The 26,137-nt window shown below is 44.4% G+C and overlaps 1 pseudogene; it reads left to right on the top strand.

Annotated features, from left to right (window-relative positions):
* Positions 1-3,212: 3,212 nt before the first annotated feature.
* On the top strand, positions 3,213-25,522 carry LOC122100773 (annotated as a pseudogene).
* Positions 25,523-26,137: the final 615 nt, after the last annotated feature.

The following is a 26,137-nucleotide window of genomic DNA, read 5'->3' as shown; positions in this document are numbered from 1 at the left end:
TCCAGGTTTAAGAATTCAGTAGGGGTGAGAAAAAGACCGGGGGGGGGGGGGGGGGGGGAGGAGAGAAGAGGGAGCGAGAACATGAAAGAGAGAGAAAGCAGGCTGAGAATTAAAGGTCAAGGATTCAGACATCTCCACAGAATGAAGAAATGTGTGATGGCCTCTTAGAATTTCAATGGGTCTCTTAGTACAAGGATTTTTGTAGTCTATAACCAGCATGGGACTCGGTTGCACTAAAACATTTTGTGCAAAGACACACACACACACACACACCTAGATAAGTGCTCACTTTTATCACATCACCTTGTTTCAACTTTGCTCTCCAGTTGGATTCATGCAAAAGTGGAGAGCCATCCTGTTTGTCCTTAAACCCAATTAAATATCACCACTTCCTGTCCAGTCCTCTTCCTACCCCAGATATTCTAACTCATTTCACACCTGAGATTTGTTTTTTCCTCCTGAGCTGCGGCTTCTAAGTCATTTTAAGAACTTGACATTAAAATATAATTACATGATGGAGAAATACTGTTAAAGCTTGCTCAGTAGGAATTTTTTTTAATAGCAAGGTTTCCGAAATTGCACACTTCAAAGGATGATTTTCTGAGCTGTGTGTAACTGAATAGCATCTCCACAGGCCCATCAGTCACCTGACAAAATGACATGAACTCTTTCAGCCCCTCCCCTGGGTAGCTACCATTTAGGAATAAATGAATGGATTATGCCTCATACAACCATATTTTAAAACAGCATATATTAACAACCAAGGCTGCTGGGTAGTCTTTGGTTTGTGAGATATTATAGTCACGGTGACTAGAATACAGAAGATTCCCATTTTTATAGAAAAGAAAAGGCCAAATCTGCCTCCAGGATTGCTTAAAAAAATTCAGGCCACAGATCAATGCAGACCTTGATCAAGGTCCCAAGGCCTGGTTTCCATACAGCAGGAATTGGACTCCTGGTCCCCCATGCTTTCCTGCCACTGCCAGATGTGTCTGTCCAGTAGTTTTTCATTTCCTCTGTCCATTGCCTGCCGGCACACCAATGCCACCTCGTGGTTCCTGGTGGTCATTGCTGTTTATGCAGAAAGGCCAGAATGGAAAAAAGCCTAAGAATTAATTTCTCTTTAAACTCATTAAGAATCTACCACAGGCTAGGAATGTGGCTGAGTGGTAGAGTGGTTGCCTAGCATGTATGAAGCTCTGGGCTCCATTCCTCAGTACCATATACACAGAAAAAGTCGAAAGTGGTAGTGGCTAAGTGGTAGAGAGCTAGCCTAGAGGATAAAAGAAGGTCAAGCCCCAGGGCTGGCAGAAAAAGAAAGAAAGAAAGAAAGAAAGAAAGAAAGAAAGAAAGAAAGAAAGAAAGAAAGAAAGAAAGAAAGAAAGAAAGAAAGAAAGAAAGAAAGAAAGAAAGAAAGAAAGAAAGAAAGAAAGAAAGAAAGAAAGAAGGAAGGAAGGAAGGAAGGAAGGAAAGAAAGAGAGAGAAAGAGAGAGAAAGAGAGAGAGGGGGGAGGGAGAGAGAGGGGAAGGAGGGAAAGAGAAGGGAAAGGAAAAAAGGAAAAAAGCAATCTACCATTCTGCTTGGCATTGCATTTGTGCTATCTTCTTTAATCATCACAGCACTATGAACTGGGCATTTTTGTCCATGAAGAAAGGATGATCAGAGAGAGAGAGAAATCATAGGAATTCACACAGCTTTGCTGCAGGTGGCATGGTCAGAGCCTGTCCTTCCCTTCATCCGGCTCGATGTCTGTCTTTCCCTCCATCTGGCCTGATGTCCTGTCTTGCAGCTTTGGTCTCCTGATGCCTGTGCAACCCTTTCTGACCTGAGCTGTTCCCAGGTTGCAGCAGCAAACCCAAGGGCACCAGGAAGACACACCCACAGACTCTTGCAAGGCCAGGTAAGGGAGAGAGAGCAGGTGCATTTCCACTATGAAACCAGCAGTCAGTACAGCTCATGCCTAGAAGCTGCTTGGGCTGCACCATAGCTGTGAGTCATCACTGAGCAGGAAAACTAAGAGATGGAACAAAACTGGAGCTGCTGATAGGCCTGTTGGGGATGGAGGGATGGCATGCCAATGCCAACTGTGTTTGAAGCCAGCTCCTGAGTTTTGGTTTTCCTGTGGACCAGCCCTGTCAGAGATAGGTTTTCTGTCTTGGGCTGAAAAGTCTGACTGGTCCCAAGGGCTGCCCTTCCTCTGAGCCTTCTCCTTCCCTGTCCACCAGCAACAAGTAAGTATTTGCACGGTGTTCCTGCTCTCAAGACACAGCTGGTTTCCTGCACCTACTCTTTTCTTCTTGTAGTGAAAGACTTAGTAAGAGCCTCATTGGAAAATATTTATGATGGTAAAATCAAGTGTGCATGTAAGTTACAATGTGAAAGGAACTCCAGCATCTTTTATTTCTTGTTGTAAGTACTAGCCTTTCAAGTGCAGTTGGGAAGCTGACCATGGAAAGCAATCATTCTTTCAGAGCCTTGGGGCTGGTGACAGCACCGCTATCTACCCTGAGTTCACAAATTGTTATGGCTTGGAGGAAGACAGTGGGTTTTGCCAAGACACACACTCCTTTGGGACTGTAATACATTCACTCAAGACAAGGTCAAGACACATAAATATGTTGGGTTTTTGTTTCTTTCATGCATGTGTTTCTAACGCATTTATAAGATTATTTCTTTGTTGCTTTGTATGTCCCTCCCCCACAGTGTAACCCCCGCTTTCACTATATTTGATGTCAGTATAACATGTGGAGGAGATGGGGACAAACAAGTCGTTTAAGGATTCAGGTGGACCTGTTGCAACAATGAGAAGTACAAAATGTCATGTCAAAACCAGCTTTACAATGTTGGTGGGGGGGGGGGGGGAGGGGGGGTATGATTGGTTGGGAGGGAGGGGGGAGGCTGGGAAGGGAGGTGAAGGGTAAACAAAGGAGGAGGCTGCAATGCTTGGTAAGAAATGTATGCATTATCCTGCCCATGTAATTGTAACCCCTCTGTACTGTATGTTCTCAAATAAAATAAAATAAAATTTAAAAAAAAAAATAAATATGTTGGGTAAAGTAGCTCTACAAATCATGATTTCAAATTATTAGTGGCTGGTGGCTCACACCTGTCATCCTACCTACCCAGGAGGCTGTGATCTGAGCATCACGGTTCAAAGTCAGTCCCACTAAGAAAGTCTGTAAGACTGTCATTTCCAATGAACCACCAAAGAAACTGGAAGTGGAGCTGTGGCTCAAAGCAGAAGAGGGCTAGCCTTGAGCAGAAAACAGCTCGAGACAGTGCCCAGGTTGTGAGCCATGAGTTCAAGCTCCACACAAAAATAAAACAAAGACGAGTGCTTATTCTGGAATAATGGAAAAAATGTGTTTCTTCTAAAAGTATTCCTTTCTTAACATTCCTAAGAAGAAAGTTGTTATATGACGTTTTCAGATTACTTCTTAGGAGGTAAAGTACTTAGGATTTCAGTGATAATATCAATAACTTCAGCACCCTTCCCCAAGTAACACTGTGCTTATTGTTTATTTTCCAGATGTCACTCAATGTGCTTTTTCCAGGCTGTTTGCTGGTTGCACTGAGGGTTGGGTCTGGAGACGATCACTGCCTGGAGCAATGCTCAGGGCCCAGCACAGACCGTCCACCAGTGCTGCTTTAGCTGCAGCAAAGGAGCTGCTGTTCTCCTCTGTTTCTCCTTGAGGCTGTCATAGTACTAGGAGAAAAATGATTTGCAAGTAATATACACAGTCACAAACAGGCACTGGAGTTAAATACCGCTGCTTTCTCTGGTTATTTTGGCCAGAATAGTGAATTCCCCTTCCAGATTCTCTCTCAAGCTTCCTGCCAGACAAGTTCAATGGATGTTATTGGCCACCTGTAAGATAAAGATCGATAATGTTGGCCCACAAGGGGAGAGTAGATTTCTCCCTACTTTGAGCCAAAGAGATTTGAAAATATGCAAACTTTAAGTGTGTGCGCTGTATTATGAGGGTATCAGAAATGATCAATCTGATCAGATGACAGAGAATTTTACCACACTGTTTTCTTTCACCACTGGGAACTTACTTTTCCTGGAGCAGCTGATTCTTGTTTTCCCCAGTTTTCATGTTTGTGAATCTGCCTACTCAATAACATTTACTTATAAACCTACAATCAGTACTTCTAGAGCTTTCCTGGTTATTCCTGAGTGTTCACAGAGGTAAAAGTTAAACAAGGCAATATTCTGCCTTCCCGTTCTTTTTTTTTTGCCGGTCGTGGGGCCTGAGCTCTGGGTCTGGGCGCTGTCCCTCAGCTCTTCAGCTCAAGGCTAGTGCTCTACCACTGGAGCCACAGCGCCACTTCCGGCTTTTTCTGTTTATGTGGTGCTGAGGAATTGAACCCAGGGCCTCATGCTTGCAAGGCATGCACTCTACCACTGAGCTACCTTCCCAGCCCCCTTCCCGTTCTTACTATGTAAATGAAAAAAATTCCCAGTCTATTTAGTTTTCTCTTTCTCTTTCTCTCAGTCTCTCTGTCTCTCTGTCTCTCTGTCTCTCTCTCTCTCTCTCATATCTTTGGTAATTTTAGTGTTTAAAATGTCCCCAATTCTATGGTGCTGTCCTAAACTTTTACAACAAGAAAGCAGTGATATGGCTAATGGAGAAAATGTGAGTGTGAGCTGAGCGTCATTGGGCAGGAACTCTAGTCCTGCTGGCTATGATTTCAAAGTTAACAAACCAGCAATAAGCTGTAAATTGTCTTTAAGCAGAAACACACATGAAATCCTTTATTTACTTGGGAAAAAATAGGGCCAGAGAAACTTAGGAACTTAATCCTGTATTTCCCAGAGGAACAAGTTTGAGTATTTACCACATGAGTTGGAGGGACTTTAAAGAACACCAGGACTGCAAATAATAAAAATCGAAGTTGGATGCCAGTGGCTCACACCTGTAATCCTTGCTACTCAGGAGACTGAAATCTGAGGATTGAGGTTCTAAGCCAGCCCTGGCAGGAAAGTCCATGAGACTCTTATCTCCAATTAACCACCAAAAAGCCAGAAGTGGAGTCATGGCTTGAGTGGTAGAGTGCTAGCTTTGAACAAAACAAGCTCAGGGACAGTGCCCAGGCCCTGAGTTCAAGTCCAAGGACCAGAACACACAAAAAACACATCAGTTCACAGTAAAACTGGTATGTGTGAAAGTACATAGAACAAATCCTGGCATGTTATAAAATGTTCATGTAATATGTTTGCACAAAGAAATTTCCCAGACATAGCTTTTGTGATACTATTGTAAGAAATAAATATCTCTAGTACAAATATGTCCCTACATTTCTACCCACATCATTGGAGAAAACATTTTCTCAGGATGTGATATACAAATGTAATATGTTCTAGCTCTTCCTTAGAAATATCAGTAGGAGAGTATTCAAAAATAAAACACATGATGGATTATTACATAGCTATGAACATTCATGTTTCTGAAGAACATGTAATATAATACTGTACAATGAAAATTACAGTATGTGAATCATAAGATTATAATCTTAATTGTATATAAAAATTGAAAATAATGGCTGAAGATGTAGCCCCATAGTAGAGAGCTAGCATGAATACAACTCTACCTTTAACCTCCCAAACAACAAGCAAACATATAAAACCCCTGCAAATATATTGAGAAGAGAATCTTATAACATTTGAAATTGTACATTTCAGCTATAAAGATGTTTATTTCCTCTGTATTGTATTGAATTTTCTCTAATTCCTACAACCATATTGCATAGTAAAAATCTAGCATTACTTCTGGTTTTTGTTGTTGTTGTTGGTGGTGGTGGTTGTGGGGCTTGAACTCTGGGCCTGAGCACTGTCCCTCAGCTCTTCAGCTCAAGGCTAGCACTCTACTGCTTGAGCTACAGCGCCACTTCCAGTTTTCTAGTGGTTTACTGGAAATAAGAGTCTCATAGACTTTCCTGCCCAGGCTGGCTTTGAACTGTGATCCTCAGATCTCAGCTTCCTAAGTAGCTAGGATTACTGGCGTGAGCCACGGTACCCAGCTTACTTCTGATTTTTATAAAATGCAAATCTAGAAAGTATTCACACTTGCTTTTACATTCAAAAGCTATATTTTTGCATCATTTGTTATCACAAATAATTAACCTTTTATTGTTGCTATTTTGAGATGGAGTCTCACTATACACCCCAGGCTGGCATTGAACTCACAACCTTCCTTCCTCAATCTCCCTAGGGCTGTCAAAGAATGACTGTTTCTTCAAGCTTTCCAAAATCCGGGTGAAATGCATGCTCTGGTCCAGTCTGCTTTCTTCTGAGAATGTGTAGCAGCCTACATAACACTGTGCAGTAACACAAAATGTCTCTTTGGTTCTAAAGTGAGATGGAATTTTGATGCAGATAAACATCTCGATGATTCTGTCTCCCCAGGCACCCACGTTGCTGACGCCTGAAGCCAACCAGGCACCAGGGAGCAGAGGAATGCTGGCATCATGTGTGAAGTGGATGACCTTCTTCACATTTAAATCATCATCCAACAGAAAAGCAGAAAGAAGCAGAGCCAGGGAAATGACCCCGACTTGCATAGCATGAAGATGAATCTATGCAATCCATTATACATAGCTTGAGATTCATGGTCTTCAGCTCTAAAGATGATGGAAAGCAGACGCCAGTGACTCACACCTATAATCCTAGCTACTCAGGAGGCTGAGATTTGAAAATCCTGGTTTGAGGCCAGGCCAGGGAAGGAAAGTCTGTGAGTCTTTCATCTCCAGTTAACCACCAGAAAGTCAGATATGGAGCTGTGGCTCAAGTAGTGGAGTGCTAGCCTTGAGAACAAAGAGGCTCAGGAACAGTGAGAAGGCCCTGAGTTCAAGCCTCAGGACCAGTAAAAAATGAGAGAGGGGGGTGGGGAAGATGCTTGTAAATGTAGGCAAATGCAGAAAACAGAGAGGAATGTAAATGCTGTTTACATTCACTGGAAACAGTGACAGAGCGCTTCCACCATGAGTAATTCCAAAGCAACAACTGGAGCTGAGCTTCACCTTTAGAAATGAAGTCCAGTGGCTATCTCTGCTTCCCAGGTTAAGTCTACCAAGATAGCGTTTCCATGCGCCACAGGCACTAAACAGCTGGAGTTGTTTCTTTTTTGGGGGGGGGGGGGTCCGGTCGTGAGGCCTGAACTCGGCCTGGGCGCTGTCCCTCAGCTCTTCAGCTCAAGGCTAGCGCTCTACCACTTGAGCCACAGCACCACTCCAGCTTTTTTTTCTGCTTATGTGGTGCTGAGGAATCGAACCCAGGGCCTCAGGCATGCAAGGCAAGCGATCTACCACTGAGCCACCTTCCCAGCCCCAAGCTGGAGTTGTTTCCGTAGCATGCATGTATTACTTAGAGGAAAGACGAGGATTGCAGGTTTTGTCAATGTGTCTTGGCCAGATTTGTGGATCAGTTACCAACTGCCACCCAGGGCTGCCACAGGGGCACCATGACAGAAGTCTGAAAGCATCACCCTTCAAATGAAACCAAAGCCCAGCACAGCAGCTCACACCTGTAATCCTAGCTATTCAGGAGTGGAATCTGAGGGCTGAAGCCATCGTGGGCAGGGAAGTCTGTAAGATTCACATCTCTGGTTGACTAGCAAAAAGCCAAAAGTGGAGTTGTGGTTCAAGTAGTAGAGTGTCAGCCTTGAGCAAAAAGCCAAGTGAGAGCTCAAGGTTCTGAGTTCAAGCCCCAGTACTGGAGCACATGCATGTGCACATGTGCGTGCACGTGCACACACACACACACAGAAGAGTTTTACTTTAAGATACAGGAATTTTATCTCTTGTTGCTACTCAAATGCTTGGTCTACACCCCCCAAATAATTCATATGAAGACAGATACCAGTTACTCACCCTTGTAATCCTCGCTGCTCAGAAGGCTGTTCTGAGGATGGAGTTTGTAGTTCAAAGTTGGCCTGGGCAGCCAAATCTGAGAGACATTGATCACCAAGTAACTAGCAATAAGGTGGCCATGGAGGTGTGGCTCAAGTGGTAGAGCACCAGCTTTGAGCAAAAAAGCCAAGCAAGAGCACCAGGCCCTGAATTCAGGCTCTAGTCCTGGAACAAAAAAAAAAAAAAAGAAAAAGAAAAAGAAAAAAAAAAAGCCAGGCGCCAGTGGCTCACACCTGTAAGCCTAGCTACTCAGGAGGCTGAGATCTGAGGATCGTGGTTCAAAGCCAGCCTGGGGAGGAAAGTCCCTGAAACTCTTATCTCCAATAAACCACCAGAAAACCAAAAGTGGCTTGTAGCTCAAATGGTAGAGCACTAGCCTTGAGCTGAAGAGCTGAGGGACAATGCCCAGGCCCAGAGTTCAAGCCCCTCGACCAACAATAAAAAAAGAGGATGGAAAGTTTAGTGGAATGCAATGGATGTGAATTGTTATCATGGGTCTGGTATGAAACGGGACCTCAAAGGTGCCTACGATCAAGCAAGGGAACAAGGGGACATACAAGGTTCAAAGCACAGAGGCACAGAAAATGCGTGGCTGAGACCAGGCTGGACTATGTAGGTGGGAGGCACAGAGACGGCCTGGGCTACCAAACACAAACCATCGGATTGATGCCAGCCTTCACCACAGCTCTGAGCTGGACAGTGCCCTGGTCTTTTCTGCTGGCTCTCACTCTCTCTCTCTCTCTCTCTCTCTCTCTCTCTCCCTTTCTCTCTGCTTTCTTACACAACTTTCAACTCCTCTGCCATTAACCAAAACACATAAGTGTTTCATAAAATCACTATGTTGAAAAATTATATTAAGCAAAGTAAGCCAGAACCAAAGAAATGTAGTTTGCATGGTTTCTCTCATTTGCAGTAACTAGAATGTGCCCATAAATCTACAAATAAACACACTGGATGGTAAATGACAAAAAAAAAATACACTGGGTCATGATAAATTACACAGAACTCTAGACATTCACACAATGAGAACAAAGGAGGATATTCTTAGGAGAGGATCACAAAGGCTCAATAGCTATGTGCATGTGATCATATAAAGTGATCTTTATCAAAATGAACTCTAAAAATTAGAAATGAGGTTTTCGTTTTTGTTGTTCTTTTTTCTCCTTTGTTGCTGTTTTTGTTTTCTGTACCTTTGGTCTTGTTTGTTAGTTTATCTGTTTGGGGGAAGGTAAGAGGGGGAGCAGTAATGGAGGACAAAGGGTGAACAAATGCAGCAGTGATACTCACTAGACACTATGTTGAAAATGAACTATACAACTTGGGGTGGGGCGGGAGGGAAAAACGGGGAGAAAGTGGGGAAAGGGGTGATACTTCAAAAAGAAATGCACTCATGACCTGACTTAGGTAACTGTAACCCCTCTGTCCATCAGCTTTACAATAACAATAAAAATTTTTTTCATAAAAACCCACTATCATGCTAGTGAGGAATCGGCTGCAGGGCTCCAGGCCAGCCTGGAACAGAGGCTGGAAGGGAAAGGCCCACCCAGTGGTGTGGGGAAGCCACTCCTCCAGGATAGTCAGAGGGGGTGCTTGTTACCAAGAAATACACCGCAAATACATTACGTATTAAAACAGAAGCAATGAATACTCAAATTCTTCCACTTCTTAAAATGGGTTGTTACAGTTTACTAGTTGCTATACTGGTTTTTTGTTTCCAAGGTTCTTAGTTTGCTTTTATTTTTGTTTTGGTGCAGGTCCTGGGGCTTGAACTCAGGGCCTAGACACTGTTCCTGAGGTTCTGGTTTTGTTTTTTTCACACAATATTAGAGCTCTACCACTTGAGCCACAACTCCACTTCCAGTTTTCTGGTGGTTAATTGGAGATAAAAGTCTCATGGACTTTCCTGCCTGGGCTGGTTTCCAACCATGATCCTCAGATCTCAACCTCTTGAGTAGCTAGGATGACAGGCGTGAGCCACTAGTACCTGGCTATATTTTCTTCTGGAGATAATTTTCTTCCCTTGTATCTCTACTGTGAAAATTCCACACAATGGAGATGGTAGACATCCCTTCCCAGTGCTGTGTTCAGTGAGGACAGTGGGTTGATTGACATCGTTTGAGTATAGGAACGCATGGGGCACATGGCTTGCCTCAGCCAGAGTACAGCAGCATGGCTCCAACAGCGGCTCTACTCTGTATATCAGAGCTACTCCCAGAGGCCAACACAATACCATCAGAGCATCAATACAAGCAATCTGGAAACACAGCTGAACACGGTTATACATATGTGTAATTCCAGCACTCTGGGGGCAGAGGCAGGAGGATTGTGAGTTCAAAGCCAGTTTGGTGTTGATAGGGAGAATCTGTCTCAAAACTGAAGGAAGGAAGGAAGGAAGGAAGGAAGGAAGGAAGGAAGGAAGGAAGGAAGGAAGGAAGGAAGGAAGGAAGGAAGGGAGGTAGGGAGGGAGGGAGGAAGGGAGGGAGGGAGGAGGGGGGAGGGAGGGAGGGAAGAGAAAGTGGGAGGAATGAGAAATATTGCACCAGCCTCCAGTAAGATTTTCCGATGCTCTCTGAGATTGGCTCAGAGTGCTGAGATGCTGATTATTAAATTCTCTAATTCTTGGACAAATACTTCTAGTATCAGGCAACAGAGAAGTATATTGAAATGACATTATTAGAGGTAAGTATGTCTGTGTTATAACTTGCAGTCTTATATCCTGAAAGAAGGGAGTTCATCATCTGTGTTCATCATCTGTATTCATTGCTTTTGGAACTGCTAACGTGAGTCCTATATTTCTTCATGGTGACTTGAAATGTGCAGTTATCCAAGGCTGACAGCTAGAGTTATTGGTTACTTTCAGGGCCCATGAAAAGAATTTCCTATACATAATACTCACTGCATACATTGATAGAAGAGAATTATGTAGAGCTATCAAATGTGTTATCACAGCTTATCCTGTATGCCCTGAAATACTTTTTTTTAATTTACAGAAAGAAAAGAAAAAAACCCTGATATTCAGAGTAGAAAAATGACGAACTGCCCTTGCAGATAACAGAAGAGGAAACAGCAATGCAATTTTGCAATGATTCAATTAAAATCTCCCTCTCTTCCTCTGCCTCCCTCAACTGCCTTTATTTTATACTAAAACTATTATAAACTTCCCACTTGATGTAATCATGTGTTGTATTTCTTTAAAGATAAAAGAAGAAACTGTTACAGATCCTAAGTTGACTTACCCTAACACTTTGTTTGCTTTTTATCATTTCAAAAAGATAATGTCTCTTATTATTTTAAGCAAACATTTTGGCTTGTAACTATTTTGATTTGCATTCTAGCCTGTAATGAAGAGTATATATTTTGCATAAAAGTTTTTTCCCCTCTAATGGCTAAATAAGCATTTCTTAATTTTTTTATCTTTTCAAAATATTAAAGAAGTTTATAAACCAGGTGCTGGTGGCTCACATATGTAATGCTAGTTGCTCAAGAGCCTGAGATCTGAGGATTCTGGTTTAAAACCAGCCTAGGCAGGAGATCTAAGGATTCTGGTTTGAAACCAGCCTAGGCAGGAAAGTCTGTAAGATTTTTATCTCCAGTTAACCAACAAAGAGCCAGAAGTGGAGGTGTAGCTCAAGAGGTAGAGCCTAGCTTTGAGCTAAGGCTAAGGAACTGTGCCTAGGATCTGAATTCAAGCCCCAGGAACATCATAACACACACACACACACACACACACACACACACACACACACACACACTTATAAAGAACAGAAATTGATTTGACCCCTGATCCCAGAGGCTGGCAAGTCCACCAGCACCTGGCAAATTCATGACTGCTTCATCCCATGGTAGAAGGTAAAAGGGTAGATGTGCCCAAGGGAAGGTGATCAAGGAACTGGTCCTTCCATCAGAAGCCAATTCCTGCATTAACTGGCCCCATCCGGTGATAATGACACCTCCATCAGGGCTTGAGACAGGATCTCCCATGCTGCTTAGGCTGGTCTCAAATTCACGATCCTTGTGCTTCTATCTCCTCAGTGCTGGATTACACGCTGTCACATCTGGCTAAAACACTCTTCTTTAAACACAGATACAATTGATAGGGGTTGTAATTATGTGGTGTTGCAAGGTTAGAAAGTAGTCTAAGCTACGTTTCTTCTGATTTTCCAGTCTATACCAAGCCAGGCAGCAGCGGCTCACACCTATAATCCCAGCTACCCAGGAGGCTGAGATCTGAGGATCATGGTTTGAAGCCAGTCTGGGCCGGAAAGTCTGTGAGACTCATCTCCAGTTAACCAGTAAAGAGACAGAACTGGATGGCTGGGAAGGTGGCTTATGGTAGAGTGCTTGCCTACCATGTAAGAGCTAGAACTGGAGGTGTTGCTCAAGTGGTAGAGCACCAGCCATGAGCAGGAAAAACTGTGTAAGAGCCCAACTCCCTGAGTTCAAGCCTTAGTACTGGCACAAAATTTAAAATAACGAAACACAACAAATTCTTTGTCATCAGTAGCAACAAGTTTTAGTCTGTAAAACTTCTAAAGCAGACCTTGGATGAATGACACCCCAATCTAGATGTATTTTGTATGTACATTTGGTCTTTATTTTGAAAAGAATCATGGAAAGCCCAGAACAAGGCTTTTTCTACGACTCTACTGTAGGTCTTTCTGAGCCTTCTTTAAGGGTAACAAATATACATAATAATGAAGGGGCATTTCTCCTCACTGACTTCTGACATCTTTTTAATTGAAAATCTCAATGCACAAATTAAAAACTGACTCGGCTGCAGTGCTTTGATGGTGACATCTGTGGTAGAGAGAATCTGAGTCCTTCCGGATCCTGATGACACAATCACACGAGAGCTGGGTCTTGGCCAGCTCAGGCTCATGTGACAGAAGGCCATAGACTACTGCTAAACAATAGGTTTTCATTGCACACACTGGAGGCCCAGGCTGGAAGCCCAAGGCCCAGGTCCCCACCTGTATCCCACCCTCCCAACCTCATTAAATCCAATGACTGCTGAAAGCCTCTTCTACAAACACCATCACCTGCAGGTAGGGTCTTAAGGCATGGCTTTCTGTGGAAGTCTCCAGGGCTATTGTAGACTGGGTTTTTATTTTAAGTACAATGAGAATTGGCAGTATCAGAATAAAGAAAGGGCAGGGAGTGAACTCAACAAACCAAGGGAGTTTTTTTTTGTCTGTCATGGGGCTTGAACCTGGGCACTAGCCCTGAGCTCTTTTGCTCAAGGCTAGTGCTCTACCACTTTGAGCCACATTTCTACTCCCAGTTTTCTGGTGGTTCCTTGAAGATAAGAGCCTCACGGACTTTTCTGCCTGGACTGGCTTCAAACTGCAATCCTCAGATCTCAGCCTCCTAACTATATACAAATATATAGATAAGATAGATGGATCTATATATAATATATATCTATAACTAATATATATCTATATTTATATATATATTATATATAGATATATCTGTATCTGCTATAATAATCAAAGCAATAAATGAAATCTTTCTATGAAGTTTCTAGATGCCCAGAAAATGAGAAGTATTATCAGACAGGAAGTTTCTAGAGAGAAACTCTAAATGAATATGGGCAGCGTTTCTAACATACTGCGTGGATTTATAATCCTGAACACACCGCCCTATGGCTGTTCATTTAAACATTAAAACAAACAAACAAAAAAAGCAAAGGAGCATCAATGCCAGACTGATATAACCAGCCAGGCGCTGGCAATATATTCCCCAGCCCCCCCCCCATGTGGGAGGGGGAAGGATAAATCTGTATGTCATTCGGTGATCTTTAGATTCGCGAATAACAATGATGTGCAATAACAAAGAAATGGCTTAGGTGTTTCCCTTCCTAATGAAAAAAGCAGCAAAATGCGGCGGCGAAACGGTGCCCCCTGCTGATGTAATTCCACACTACCTGCGTCGGCCGAGCCCAGGGGAGATCGGGCATTGAACGGCCCCCTCCGAGAGGTCCGGGGCCGGGGGCGCGGGCTCCGGGGCACAGGCCTCCCGGGACCCCGCTGCGGACAGCACCGGAGGACGCGCGGCCGGGGAATCACTGTCCTTGTTCGGGGCCGGGGCCTGGAGCTCGGCCGGGCTGCGGCGGGCCTCCCAGCTGTTCAGGAGGCTGAGATCTGAGGACCGAGGTTCAAGGCCAGCCCGCGCAGGAAAGTCCGTGAGACTCTAATCTCCAGTTAACCACCAGAAAACCGGAAGTGGCTTGAGCTGAAGAGCGCAGGGACAGCGCCCAGGCCCCGAGTTCAAGAGGACCGGGAGGGAGGAGCGGAGGGAGGAGGGAAAGCCCGCGGGTGAAGGCCCCGGAGCCCGCGCGGGGCTGAGAGCGCGGGCGGCACAGCCTCTTTTCCCTGCGGGGCTCGGTCGGGTCCGGTCGGGTCGGCTCGGTCTTCCCGCCTCCGCCCCGCCCGCTTCTCCTGGAAGAGCTGTGGATTTTCCACTGGCCAGCGGGAACCAACCACGGGGCGCCGCAAACCTGCGAACGGCTCCCGACCCGGCCCCCGGAGAGGAAAACCCTTTGGGCCGGGACCCCGCGGCGCCGGCAGGGGGATGCCCTCCCCGTCCCGTCCACTGAGGGCGAACTGTGCCTTTCCTATGACAGATGTGCAAACTCGAGGCCCAGGACACAGCGCTCGGCCCCGACCCTCTCCCGGCCCCCGGAACCCGGCTCCGCCCTCTCCAAGCCCCGTCCTATCAGGCCCCGCCTTCTCCAGGCCTAATCCCCGCAGGCCCCTCCCTCGCAGGCCCCGTGCTCTCCAGGCCCCGCCCCCTCAACGCCCCTTGGTCCCGGGCTCCGCTCACCCCACACCCCATCCTCTCAGGCCTCGCCCTTTCCAGGCCCCGCCCTCTCCAGGCCCGGTCCTGTCTAGGCCCAGCCCTCTCCAGGCTCAGGGCGCCCAGGGCTCCAGTTGCTATAGCGCTAATAGATGCGCACGCGCGCACCACGCTGGCGAATGCTGGCCCGCTTCTTCCTAGCAATTCTCTCTGTGATCTGACTTCGTTCTCCAGGACATTTTTTGTTGTTGTTGTTGTGGTCATGGGGTCTTGAACTCTGGGCCTGGGCGCTGTCCCTGCGCTCTTCAGCTCAAGGCCAGTACTCTACCACTTGAGCCACAGTGCCACTTCCGGTTTTCTAGTGGTTTATTGGAGATAAGAGTGTCACAGACTTTCCTGCCCAGGCTGGCTTTGAACCGTGATCCTCAGATCTCAGCCTCCTGAGAAGCTAGGATTACAGGCGTGAGCCACCGGTGCCCGGCTCCATAATATTTTGAGTCGGTTCTGAGACCAGACCTGGCGGTGCGGGGGCTGGACCGCCCTGCATGGCGCGTGCCAGGCGGCGCCGCCATCTCAGCACGTCTGCCAAACTGATTGACAGCTGTCACCTCAAGTCAAGAGGGATCCAGGCCCCAAACGATCTGTCTGGCAGTATTTCTTCCCACAAAGGGCCGCGGGTGGAGACACTTAGCCATCATCTGAAATGTGCGTGACAACCGACAGGTCGTGCTGGATGGACTGACACATCGGATGCACAGACGTCGGGATGGACCAACGTGGGAATGGGCTGGACGGGGAAAGGCTGAGCTGCTTGGAATTAGAAATAAAGGGAAACCCAGTCCAACCCATACCGGGAAAGGGGAGGGCCTGGAGTGCGCAGCCCACCCCGTGTCACTTCAGGACTGCTTATTGGTGGTTAATTGCAGAGAAGAGTCTCATGACCTTTCCTACTTGGGCTGCCTTGGAGCCATGATCCTCGGATCGCAGCCTCCTGAGTAGCTAAGACTCCAGGTGTAGCCACCTAAAGTACCTCCACACACTTCCACACACTTCTTGAAGCTTTCAGTAACACTGTCTAGGGTAGTGGAAAGTATCTGTGACCTGGGTTCTAGGATCCAGGGGTGAGTGCCAGATCTCATCTCTATTGCTTGCAATGCAGGAGCTCTGTGATTGCTTAAATGAATGAATGAATGATGAATGAATGAATGAATGGGCTGTATACCCCAACCATCTTCACACCAAAGAAAGGGAATTCCACGAGGCACTCTCCTTAGCCAGTTGGGATTCAAGGCAAGGGAGAGACTTCAGTGACCCAACCCTGGTGACAGAACCCATGGCAGTTCTCAGGGGTGACAAGAGCAAGAGTGGCTTTAGTTCTGATCAGGTCCCCTTCAAACCACAAAAAAGAAAGCACAGAGTCTAAGCCAAATCACTTATCCTGCTTTGCAGTTTCAAGTCAATTCCCTAAAAACAGTTTGTAGCTCTTTACAAAGCAGAGGTACAAATGTTTGAACAGGAAATTGAGAATTAAACAGGAAATTATTACAATAACTCATGAGGCTGAGAATCATAATTACTGAGCATCTAGTATGACCTTCAGGGACCTCTGTAAGGTTATTACTATTTGGATTTGTACACAGGTGAAACTGGTAGGGTAAGAACCAGCCTGGCGTTGGTGGCTCATGCCTGTCTGTAATCCTAGCTTCTCAGAAGGCTGAGATCTGATCATTGAGATTTGAAGCCAGCCCAGGCAGAAAGGTCCTGTGAGACTCTTAGGTCCAATTAACCACCAGAAACCTGGGAGTGCACTGTGGCTCAAAGTGGTAGAGCAGTAGCCTTGAGCAAAAGTGATCAAGGACAATGAACAGGCCCTGAGTTCAAGCCGTATGGCAGACAAAAGAAGAAAGGAAAGGATTGAAAAAGAAAGAGAGAAAAAGGAAGGAAGGAAGACAAGACAAGAGAGGGGTAAGAACTTTGCCAGGTCCCTGGAGGGTTCACCCTTCCCAGCCCTCAGTGCTGGAGCTTGCTAGAGCTGAGAATGCCATCTGTATGCTCCCAGGGAGGATCCAATCATTGAGAAATGTAGGCCGCAAGTCAAAGAACAAGCTAGTTGCCTGTGGCTCACACCTGAAATACTAGCTAAGAGTAGGAGGATGGTGAATAGAGGTCAGCCTGGGCAGAAAAGCTCAAGAGATTTCATCTCTACAATAGTCAGCAAAACAGTCTAAATGGAGGCATGGCTCAAGTAGCAGGGCACCATTTGTGAGCACACAAACCAAGTAAGCGCAAGGTCCTGAGTTGAGACCCAGGTGCCAGCAAAAATAAATAGAATAGAGTTAAATGAAAAAATAAATGAGAGAGCAAGTATAAAAAGAAAATGTGGAAAGGTGGGATGAGGGCTGAGGGCTCAGCCCTTGGGCACCAGGCCTGTGCCATGTGTTTATCCCCTAAAACCTCTCTGCTGTCTCCCTGACCAATTCCACATCGAATTGATTACCCAGGGCTGTCAATTCTTTCTTAAATAACTCTGCTATCCATTGAGATCCCATCATGTGCATTGCTAGACTAATAGTTTGATCCCACGGACTCTTTCGTTATCTCTCACCTGCAGTTCCTGAGTGGTTCAGTCCCCTTCCATGTAAGGATGTAACTGTTCCAGTATGAGAATCTACGTCATACTGCCATTGAAAAATCTGCTTATGACTCTAGTGATTGCAATTATCTGTAAGAGCTTTGTAAGCCAGAGGCTGCCCCACCCTACAGCAGCCTTGACAATCAATTGAAATTCAGTAAACATAAACCCTGAGAATGGCTCCAGGTTGGGCTCTGTTTCTCAGAAGCTAGCTCCTCAGGGAAAAGCTGCTGTTTGCTGAAAGGCCTCAACTCTACCCAGAACCTAGCCTCATCACAGCATCTCCAAACTAGAGAAAACAGCCATCTCCCTCTTTTGTGATACTCAAAGCAGATCTCCCTCCCATTGAACTAGCTTGGGAGGAGGATCACAAAATCCTGGGTAAAGCAGAGCATTTTTCTGCCTGCTCAAACAAACTGACTTAGGAAACCATCCAAGCCACAGGAAAATCAAACACCACAAGCAGACCAGAGACTCCAACAAGAGACTGGTTATGTAAAGCCGAATTCAGAAATCCTTATCCAAAAGACCACCAGAGACCATCACCAATGTAAAAGCAAAGGAGTCTTTATTGCAAGCTGGAGCTTGGTCCCCCGCGTGCATGGCAGCATCCCATGACGCTGAAAGGCCCGAGCCCAGGGTTACAACACTTTTTGTACATTTTTTAGGGAAGGCAGGGGCTTTCATACATCATAACTTCTTGTAACAAATGACTACAAACCGCGGGAAAATCATAAAACAACTCTATAGTATGATTGGCGCACTACAAAGCGAGAAAGGACCAGAAACAAGTTGTTGGTTAGATCAAGGGGATGACGTACTTTAAACTGGTTGGCTTGCACCACAAAGGACTCTCAAGAGGATAAGTGCTAAACTGCAGGTGTCTGGTTTAGATAATGGTCACCCAGGAGAGGCAGCTCTGGAAGTTCAGATACCTTGACATATTGTCTTGAGAAAACACCATCTGTGGTTCCAAGAATTGTTTGTGCAAGGCTTTCTGTCCTAATTCCTAGCATTGGGACTGAAGTGGGTCAAGGGTTAAGTTGGTAGTGGGGGAGGAGGGTTGGGTGGGGAGGTGGAGGAAGGATGGGATGGGAAAGGGAAACAAAGGAGGAGGCTACAATGCTTGATAAGAAATGTGTTCATTATCTTGCCCATGTAATTGTAACCCTTCTGTACAGTATTTTCACAATAAAAAAAAGAGCTCTGTACGCACTTGATAAATGAACAAATGCACAGCACGGGCAGTGAGAAGAATCAAACACAGCAACTTATTAGCCATAAAATCATTGTTAGGGAAAACACCACTAGGGTAAGTCCTTAACCTCTGAAACAACTGTCTCCATCAAATCAAACCATTATAGATGTCCTGGTTTTCTCTGTAAGTTCTTTTTCACTTGTAAGTTTCCTGTTTTTGAGTCAATAACGCAGAAACAATGGCTATAATATATATATGAGATTTTGAAATCAGACACACCAATAAATAATAAATCCTAATAACCACAACAGAATTTCTACAGAGCTACGGACACAGTTACATCTATCTTCCCATAGTGATTTCAAATTCAAAAAATTTTAAGCCTCAAATCCACATTCATTGAACAACCCAAAGGGAAACTCTGCTTAAAATAATGATGGTTAATTCTTATGCACTAAATTATCATTCAAAACACATTCTTTGTAAGCTTACCTAAATACATTTCTGTAATGCTAAAAGCATCCAGAGATATATGGCACTCATCTTGTTATAAATTTAAATGCAAGCCTGACCTGTATTTCCATGAATGAATAAAAATGTGTCTTGGGCAATCTGGCTTGTGCAGTTAATCAAGAGAATTGTATCTTTAGGGGTATCCTAGCAACCTCTCAGCAGTAAAGGAAAAACCCAACTGACAAGGTACATGGATTTAATTATTCTGCTGGACTCCAGCAAGCCTTACAGATAATCAGAACGACATTTAAAAACAGAAACAAAAATTCAGCCACAGCTGAAGATGGAATTGAGCAGAGAGGGGAAATTTTCATAACTAAATGAAGACTCATTACAGAATGTTTGTACAAGTGAGAAGAATAATTGATAAAGGTGTGATTCTGGGCTAGGCATTTGAACTACTATATTAATTTTTTGTGCCTATCTGTGGGCTTGAAGTCAGGGCTTGGATGCTGTCTCTTAGCTTCTTTATATTCAAGGCTACTGCTCTACCACTTGAGCCACAGATCTACTTCTGTTTTGTTTTAGTTTAGTGCTTTCCTGTTTGGGCTGGCTTCAAACCATGATCCTCAGATCTCAGCCTCCTGAGTAGCTAGGATTACAGGCATGATCCAGCAGCACCTTGCTATATTAATTACTTTAAGAGATTGCTAGTCCCCAGGCCAAAATTATGGTGGAGCAATCACAGTTTTATAGATATATGCAAAACTTGGTCTCTAATACATTTTTCTTGGCCCAGAAATGTACATTTTTCTAGGGGCAATATGTTTTCTAGAACTTGCATACTGCAGAAATATGCTCATGTACATATTTGGTCACACAGCTATTTATATGATTACCACTAAACATCACTATTTCACATACTCATGCACCAGATAAATAGATTCTAGAGAAACAGGTCTGTTCAAGATGAAGTGTTTTTTGTTTGTGTGATTGATTTTCCAATACTCAGAAAAGTTCATGAAGCCAAAGAAAGACAGATGGAGACTTCTACTGCAAACAAAACCCAAGCTCATGAAAACATTACAGATTTTGTTCATCAATAAATACTTCTTTGAGTTGTATGTGTAAATGGTGTTTATATGCATCTGGCTTCACAGATGTTGAAAGCAAACACAGAAGAAATCCAAATACGTAACTCAATTACCTGTATTAGACTATTCCCTATACATAGATTAATTTCTTTTAGGTAACTTCAATATTTCTTAAACCTTAATTAAGCACAGAAACTTGCACAGAGAATTCATGCATACCCACACATGCATGCACACACACTTTTTTCATCCAACTTACAAAACCCTAACAATTTAAGAAACCTGTTATTTAAACAAAATGCATGCTTACATGTCAATTTACACCACAGTGACTAGTTCTTACCATTCTGAAGATTTTCCTTTAAAACTGGGAATTATAAGCTATAGTGGAGAAATGGCATGTGAACTACTCAGTCATTTTAGTTGTGTGTGTGTGTGTGTGTGAGAGAGAGAGAGAGAGAGAGAGAGAGAGAGAGAGAGAGAGAGAGAGAGAGAGAGAGAGAGAGAGCGCAATCATCTTGGGCAACTGAAGAGTTTTGAAACTCTCACTTGGCTGTTTTGATCAAGGCTGGTGCTCTATCATTTGAGCCACACCTCCACCTTTGCTCTTTTCAGATTACCTGGAAGTAAGTCTCACAGACTTTTCTGCCTGGGCTGACTTCAAATAGCTATTCTTAGATCTTTGCCTTGTGAGGAGCTAGGATTACAGTCATGAGCACCTGCACTTGGCTTAGTCGTGGTTGTTTTCATTGAAATTTTTTATCTAACTCATCATAATTTTCTCACATTAATTACAGAGAATTGACAGTTACAGATGACAACTAATGCTAGCCATTAAAAAGACCGTGGTTTTCAAGGTCACTGAAGTAAAAAGGGGACTATTGCTAGAGAGATGGAAGGAGAAAGATACAGAAGAAGGGAGAGAAATAAGAAAGAGTAACAGAGGGGTGAATATGATCAGAGTACATGACATGAAGGTAGGAAATTATGATTAAAACCCCTCACATTTCTTTCCTTTCTTCCTCTTCCTTTTCCCTTCTCCCCTTCCTCCCTCCCTCCCTTTCCTGTCTCCTTTTCTTCTTCTGTCCCTACTCTCCCTTCCTTTTCCCTCTTGTTCTCTCTCCTTTCCCCCCTACTCCCTGTGCCAGTCCTAGGGCTTGAATTCAGAGCCTGAATGTTGTCTTTTACCTTTTTACTCAAAGCTGGTGATTTATCGCTTTAGCCACAGTTCCAGTTCCAGCCTTCTGCTGGTTAAATGAAGATAAGCGTCACATGGACTAGCTTCAAACCTCAATCATTATGTTTCAGCTTCCCGAGGAGCTAAGATTACAGGTGTGAGCTATCAGCACCTGGTTAAGCTTCCCATTTCTAATTGTGATCTTGAGGTTGAGTATGCTCACTCTGGAACCTCCTCAAGAGGTGATCTGGGGCTTCTTTCAGAAGTCATCTGGGACCTCCACAAGAGGTCATCTGGGCCATATGAGACATGTGGGTTCAGTGTCTGTGGCTACTTGTCTGTATATGTTTCTTACTAGTTCTATCTGTGTTCTGTATATACCTCTGCTTACTCCTTTTTACCAGGATGGGAAAACAATGTCCTAAAGTTCTTGTAAGTGAAACTGTAACTGAAAAATCTCCCCCGGTGTTATAGAACCCCCCAGAGAAAGACCCACTGGTACATTCTCCCTCTTATTCTGTGTCATCAGTGCATCCCATGTTAAGTGCCTCCATACCAGAAGTGGTGCCTCATACCAGCCTGAGGAGGCAAAAGGTGGTAGAGTCCCCTGATTACCCTTGAGCCAGGTGCCTGGGGGAGACAGTGGGCAAGCCCCCTTCTAGTGTATGCTCCCTTTGCAACCAATGACCTGTATAACTGGAAACAGCGAAATCCGTCCTTTTCTGAAAAAACCCCAGGGGCTCAATCTCATTATTTGAAACAATATATTCTTTTCTTTTTTGTTTTTCTTTGTTGAGATTTCTGGTTTTTTCATTTTTAAATCACTTTTTATTGAAATTGTGATTACATAAGTTTCACAAATTTCACAATATTGTGGGATAGTGATACTTAAAGTCACAAACACAGTTTAACCTTCACAAGCAACTTGTCATGATCATGGTCTATAATGTTTGTGAATTCCACAAGCTTTGACCATACAACTATTTCTTCCACATCCAGTGATAGGTACATTTCTTTCCTTTTGATTAGTGTAAGCTGTTCACTCTTTCCCTCTCATTCTCTCCTTCCCATCGCTGCCCTGGAGTTGCTTGGTGCATTTTCATCCATGTCCAGTGCAGCTGATGGGCTCCACTGTTGTATTTTTCCCCTGTTTCCCTCTGACTCTACGCCCTCCTTCTAGCTTCCCTCAGATGTGTATGTATGTATATATATGTATGTATGTATGTATATATATATATATATATATATATACACACACCATGTATGTGGTCAAGAACATGGAGTCACTTAGAAATGATATGACAAATTGAGTGGGGGCCCTTTGTTTCTCGAGTCCTGTTTACTTTGTCATATCTCCTTGAATTTTGAATTTAACATCCACATATCAGGGAGACCATGTGCTGTTTGTCTCTCGGATCTTGGCTTACCTCACTCAACATGATTTGTTCTAGTTCCATCCATTTCCCTGGAAATGACATTATTTTGTTCTTTTGTTGTTGGTTGTGGGGCTTGAATTCTGGACCTGGGCTCAAGGCTAGCACTCTACCATTTCAGCCACAGCACCACTTCCAGTTTTCTGAGTGGTTTATTGGAGATATGAGTCTCATGGCCTTTCCTGCCTGGATTGGCTTTGAACTCTGCTCAGATCTCAGCCTCCTGAGTAGTTCAGATTACAAGTGTGACCCAAGAGCACCCAGCTATTTTGCCCTTTCTAATGGCTACATAATCTTCCATTGCATATAGATACCACAATTTTTGGATCCATTCATCAGTAGTGGAGCATCTAGGTTGTTTCCATATTGGCTATTTGTGAACAGTGCAGCAATGAACATGGAGGTGATGTGTCCTTGTATCCTGGTTCCTGTTGCTTGGGGTAGATGCCTAGGGGTAGTATGGCTGGGTCATAGGGGAGGTTTATATTTAGCTTTCTGAGGTACCTCCAGACTGCTTTCCAGAGTGGTTGTATTAGTGTACATTCCCACTAGCAATGCAATAGGGTTCCTCTTTGGAGACGGTATTTTTCACACACCAGCCCATCTGAGATGATTGTCAGCAACTTCTTTTTTTTGGGGGGGGTGGGTCTGGTTGTGGGGCCTGAACTCTGGGCCTGGATGCTGTCCCTCAGCTCTTCAGCTCAAGGCTAGTGCTCTACCACTTGAGCCACAGCACCACTTCTGGCTTTTTTCTTTTTGCTTATGTGGTACTGAGAATCGAACCCAGGGCCTCATGCATGCAAGGCAAGCGCTCTACCACTGAGCCACCTTCCCAGCCCCTGTCAGCAACTTCTACAGGTGCTTTTCACCTGGGAGGAAAGGGAGCCCATCCCACATGGTGGCTTGAAGGCAGTTCCCCCACTGATGACCCAGTATATTTGGAGTGAGTCTTTCCCCAGACTTGCCCAGACTCAGACTACAACAGCAATTGAGGCAAGGAGGCGCTTATCAATTATCGCCAGACTGTTAGAAGGGATATGGGCAGTGGCTAGGAAGCCAACTAATTTATCTAAGGTGAGTGAGATTGTGCAGCTCCCCAGTGAGTCTGCCACTGCTTTTCTAGAATGTTTCTTTGAGGCCTATAGGACCTATATGCCTATAGATCCTGAAGCCCCAGAGAATTGAAGAGTCCAAAATATGGCCTTGATTACTCAGTCACCCCCAGATATTATTAGAAGAAAGCTTTGAAAGTTATAAGGTTTTGAGGGAAAGGTGTTATCTGAGTTGGTAGTGTTTGCCCAGTGGGTGTTTGATAACAGATATACCCTGGAAGAAAAACAGTCAAAGAAGGGGGTTTGAGTTTTGGTAGCAGCACCAAGACAGGGATCAAGAAACCCTTGGCGAAGACAGTATAATTCTTTTGTAAATGGAAGTAGGGAACCACCACTAGGACTAGAACAGTGTTCTTATTGCATCGAAAAGGACATTGGAAAGAGGAATATCCAAGGAGGAGAACGATGGAAAATGACAGGTTAAGTAAGCACGTTAGCCACCTGGAAACTGTGTTCATATCTCCTGAGAAACATGGAAAGGAGCTCAGGACTCTGAAATCCAACCTTGTTCAACTTAAATCAGCCCTCTGAACTTAACAAAAAAAATGTGGCCAAGAAAAAATTCACACACTCCTGTCTGAAAACACTGGCTTGAATCTCCAGTATGTGCCAATCAAAACCCACAAAGGTTAAAAGCACATTGAACAGAATGCTCAAGAAAACTAAGAGAGAATTATTGGAAGTGAAGAAAAGATTTGAAGACATAAATCAGGAACTTGTAAAAGTCAAAGATGAGAACAAAATTCTCAAAGGAACCCAGAAAACACTCAGAATCAAATGGAATCCAAGTACATCAGCCTGGGTGAGCATGAGGCCAAGCTGGGGGCTACAGGTCAGAGGCTGAAGGAGGCAGAGGATGCCAATACTGCCATCCTTGCTGACTACAAGCGAGGCCAGGAGGAGATCCTGATGCTGCACACAGAAATCAAGGCCCAGAAGAAGGAGCTAGGTATGATACAAGAAGGTATTAGGCTGAAGTACACACCCATTATCAGCTTTGAAGAGTGTGAGCAGAAATTCAAAGCAACAGAGAAAGAACTGAAAGCAGCTAGCAGAGCAGACACAGAAGTGCTGTGTCAGAGAAGAAGAGGCCAAGAAAAGTGAGCAGGAAAACATCAGGCTCAAGAAGGAGATCTCACTTTTCAGAAACAGTTAAAGGACACACATGCTCAGATGGGGAAATGCCCGGAAAATGGAAAGAGCAATAAGCATAAAAACAGAAGAGCTAAACAAGCAGTTGAAAGATCAGTCACAAAAATACACTGAAGTGAAAAACAAGAAAGAGAAGCCACTAGAGGAAAAGGCCAAACAGACTGCAGAGATCCTTGCTACACAGAGTTGAACGCAGAAGCAGCATGTCCCAACCGATCAGGTGAAGATGCTGAAAAAGTCTGTCAATAGCACCATTGAGAACTTAAAGGAGGAGCTGAAGAGCAAGCAAAGGTGCTGTGAGGCGCAGTGGGCTGTGAGCAGGCCACAGCAGCAGATGGATGGTCAAAGGAACTCTTCTGTGCCCCTGGCAGAACACTTGCAAGTTAAGGAGGCCTTTGAGAAGGAGATTGAGATCATGAAAATGAGCTTGAGAGACAAGGAGGAGGAAAGCCAAAATAAAATGGAAGAAGTCTCCAAGCTCCAGACTGAGCTTCAGAGAACTAAACAGGCATTAAAGAAATTGGAGACCCCTGAGGTTCAGGGAAATAACCAACCTGATTAGGTAGCTCGGGAGGCTGCCCCAAACCAGTGGGGCCTCTTGAGCTGCTAGTCATTAAGATGAAAGGAAGAGGCATAAAAAACAGTGGTAACAAGTGTACAAATGTGACATGTGTGTACTTGCAAAACATGGGTACAGGCTCAGGCCTTCTGTCTGTTTACATCTGGGTTATCTGTCACCCTGGTAAATTGCCCTGGGCCACTGTCTAAAACTGCCTTGTAAACCAGTGGAGCCTCAGGCTGCCAAGCCTCTGTAATGTATGTAGAAAGTTGCCAACAGGTAAATGCTGGAAGGCAGGAACATGTGGAGAGGGCGTGTGTATGGGAACTTCACCTGGTAATTTGAGGAAGTGGACTTCAAAGAAGTGAAGCCTGGAAAATATGAGTATCCATAACCGTTGATACAAGTGGACACTTATTCAGGCTGGGCTGAGGCATTCCCGACAAAAACTGAAACCACTCAGGTAACAAGTGATTCCTTGATTGGGTTTACCCTTAGCAGTGGGGTCCAACAATGGCCCAGCCTTCTCGGCCCAAGTTATTCAAATATTAGCTAAGGCCCTAGGAATAAATTGGAAATTACATTGTATTTATAGACCTTAGAGTTCAGAGCAGGTGG

Source organism: Dipodomys spectabilis, unplaced genomic scaffold (assembly GCF_019054845.1).
Source record: "Dipodomys spectabilis isolate Male_0828 unplaced genomic scaffold, ASM1905484v1 ptg000600l, whole genome shotgun sequence".
Lineage (NCBI taxonomy): Eukaryota > Metazoa > Chordata > Mammalia > Rodentia > Heteromyidae > Dipodomys > Dipodomys spectabilis.
Note: the sequence above shows the minus strand (reverse complement) of the source record. Positions and strands in the feature narration are given on the sequence as shown.